Below are 3,148 nucleotides of genomic sequence, written 5' to 3' on the forward strand. Positions count from 1 at the left end.
GACAGCGTTGGAGCGAAAACAGCCAAGCCCAGGTCGCGTTCACTCCAACGCTGTCCTCATGACAGCACAGTCCCTTCACCTGATGAAGGCCACTTGTGTTGTGGCCAAAACGTCGTGAATTTTTATTTGTTGTTGTTATTCTAGTGGTTCGTCACTCATTTTCCGATGGGGGAACCAGAGGGGTGCACTGTCGCCGTTAAGACATCATTAGTATGTGAGGGGCCGCCACACATTTGAAATCCATTGGGGGTTTGATAGCAGCACAGTGGCTCGGAGATGTTAACTACCTCGCCTGGTATACAGGAGGTCATGAGTTCAATCCCAACCGTGGTGATGCCTGCTGCTGTATGCCTGGTGTTTGCGTATCACTCTCTCATCATCATCAGGGTGGGCTAGGATATGTTAACTACCTCGCCTGGTGTACAGGAGGTCGTCGGTTCAATCCCAACCCTGATGCCTGCAGCATATTTGGAGTTTGCATCCCTCTGTCCCCGTGGTCACGTAGATTTTTTCCAGGTCCTCCGTTTTTTTTCCCCTCCACATTTGGAATCAACATCACCACGCATTTAAGGTGTTTGGCTGCTGCTATACATTTCCAAATGATAAGACATTTAATCGACAGAAACATGGAGAACCAGTGGCATCTACATCTGCAGAACATGAAGAATCAGTGGCATCTACATCTGTAGAACATGAAGAATCAGTGGCATCTACATCTGCAGAACATGCAGAACGAGTAGCATCTACATCTGCAAAACATGAAGAACCAGTGGCATCTACATCTGCAGGGCATGAAGAATCAGTGGCATCTACATCTGCAGAACATGAACAATCAGTGGCATCTACATCTACAGAATATGAAGAACCAGTGGCATCTACATCTGCAGGAGATTGTACAACTTTGAAAGCCATTCCCCGTGTTTAGTGTACACGCCGTACAACACGTTTAGAATCGACATGAGTAAAGTTGGACTTACGAACAAATAAACTTACGAACAGACCTCTGGAACATAACTTGTTCGTAAGTAGAAGAGTCCTTGTAGTTTTTTTTGGGTCCCTGTATATTGCAGTCAGATGGCAATTTGGCCATTGCGACGCTTCAAAGTCTTCTTTAACTACACATACTTGTGGTTAAACATGCAAACAAATATGCTTTGGTAATGCATGGGGCGCCGCGGTGGGGAGATGTTAACTCTCTCGCCTGGTACGCAGGAGGTCGTGGGTGCAATCCCGACCCTGACACCTGTATATTTGGAGTTTGCATGTTTCTCTCCCCGTGGCCACTTGGATTTCTTTTCTCTGGGCCTTCCGGTTATTCCCCTCCACATGTAGAATCAACGTGCATTTGTAATATTTGGCTGCTATAAATCTCCACATGACGATAAGCCACTTCATTGCGCTAATATTTGTGATAGTCAGGCCGATTCTAAAAACGAGCCATATAGCTCAGTGGGGCCCCACCTGTTAAAATTCAAAAAAACCCTTCAAGTTTAAACTGGCTGTGTCGGGTAGCTGTGGGTTAATGACAAAATGTACCGGGTAAAATAACAAATACTGTCGTAAAAAAAGTATTTTTCAGGATGGGCCTACCAATTTTTCGCAGTAGGGGGCGATGTTGCTTCTGCTTCTGGGTGATCCCAGTCGACTCAGCCTCAAATGAGTACCTGGCGAGGTGTGTAAACATCGCCACTTGGGGCGACAAAGGCGGCCGGACGTGGTGCTGGCCACCCACCCCCTCGTGTGCTGTGTCGGCCTTCACAGGTGCTTGCTAACAGCACTTGCCCCAACAGTCTGTTAAGGCTATACAGGGGATATTTGTCTGCCGGGTCCTGTAAATTATTATTCAACATCGCCTTGCCAGGCACGCTGAGGAGAGGCTTGCAGAGCCCCAATGTCGTTTCAGGCCAGGGCGGTCCTGCACAGATGTCATATTTTCTGTCCGTCTGCTCCAGCAGAGGTGTAGGGAATTCCAACAAGACCTACATCTCTGTTTTATTGACCTGGTCAAGGCCTATGATACCATCATTAGGCCTGGGCTCTGGGTTGTTCTTCGTGCTTTAGGAGTCCCTGACTCTCTGCTCCCTATCATTAAGGGCCTTCATGATGGTGAGCGGGCCCGGGTAAAACTACGTGGCCAGGAGTTGGAGCCATTTCCATCTGGTTCAGATACAATGGGAGGCTGATCAATGCCCGGGTGCAATCAAGGGATGGCTCCATATTGGTCAACCACGTTATGTATGCCGATGATTTGGCGATTTCTGCTCACTCAGAGGAGGAGTTGGAGGCGCTGCTGCTGAACCTGGAGCTTGCCACTAAGAGGTGGGGCCCCACCAAATCTAAGCAACTGCCTGGGTATTTTGTACCATCAGACGCTCCACTCCCACAACTCCTAATTGGTGATGGGGCAGTTGTGGAGAGAGTGTAGAGTTTCCCATACCTGGGCAGTGTGCTCATGACTGGCTCCGGTTTGACAGCAGAGGTCTCACTCCGAATCAGTTCAGCGGCATTATCATTTAATCGGCTACGTAACGCTGTGTGGAAGCTACCTGGTCTGTCGCTCCGCACTAAGCTTCAGGTCTTCTCGGCCATGGTCTTGACCTCCCTTCAAGGAACATCTTCGCCGGTTAGAAACAGTTAGGCCGGCCTGCCTACGATCCATCCTGGGTTTAACCAAAGAGTACGGATTCCTGCAGTCACGAAAGCTTCAAATCAAGATTAGTTAAATTCCCGATTTAAAGCTTTCGTGACTGCAAGGATTAATCTTCTTTGGTTCTTTCGGTAAAGTCACCACCACGTAGAATGAGAATAAAATAATAAATTAATAAAATAACAATAAAATTCTCACGACGTTTCGGCCACAGCACAAGCGGCCTTCTTCAGGTGAAGGGACGAGACCGTCTGGAGCGCTGTCCTCCAGACAGTCTCGTCCCTTCACCTGAAGAAGGCCACTTGTGTTGTGGCCGAAACGTCGTGAGAATTTCATTGCGTTATTTTATTTTATCATTTTTATTTTATTCTCATTCTACGTGACTTTACCGAAAGAACCAAAGAAGATAGTTAAAATCCGTTAAGAAATAAAGTTGTATCGATTCCTCCTTAACCCGCAAACGTCGATTCCACCGCCGCGGTCAATCCAAAGAGGAATCGA

The 3,148-nt window shown here is 47.6% G+C and overlaps 1 protein-coding gene across 1 annotated transcript in view; it reads right to left on the reverse strand.

Moving 5' to 3' along the window:
• Positions 1–3,148, reverse strand: part of LOC103091756 (uncharacterized) — a 71,129-nt gene that overhangs the window by 67,297 nt on the left and 684 nt on the right. The gene's annotated exons all lie outside the window — the stretch shown is intronic.

This window comes from Petromyzon marinus, chromosome 65, assembly GCF_048934315.1.
Source record: "Petromyzon marinus isolate PM22_M1 ecotype Great Lakes invasive population chromosome 65, UKy_Petmar_22M1.pri1.0, whole genome shotgun sequence".
NCBI classification, from domain to species: Eukaryota; Metazoa; Chordata; class Hyperoartia; order Petromyzontiformes; family Petromyzontidae; genus Petromyzon; species Petromyzon marinus.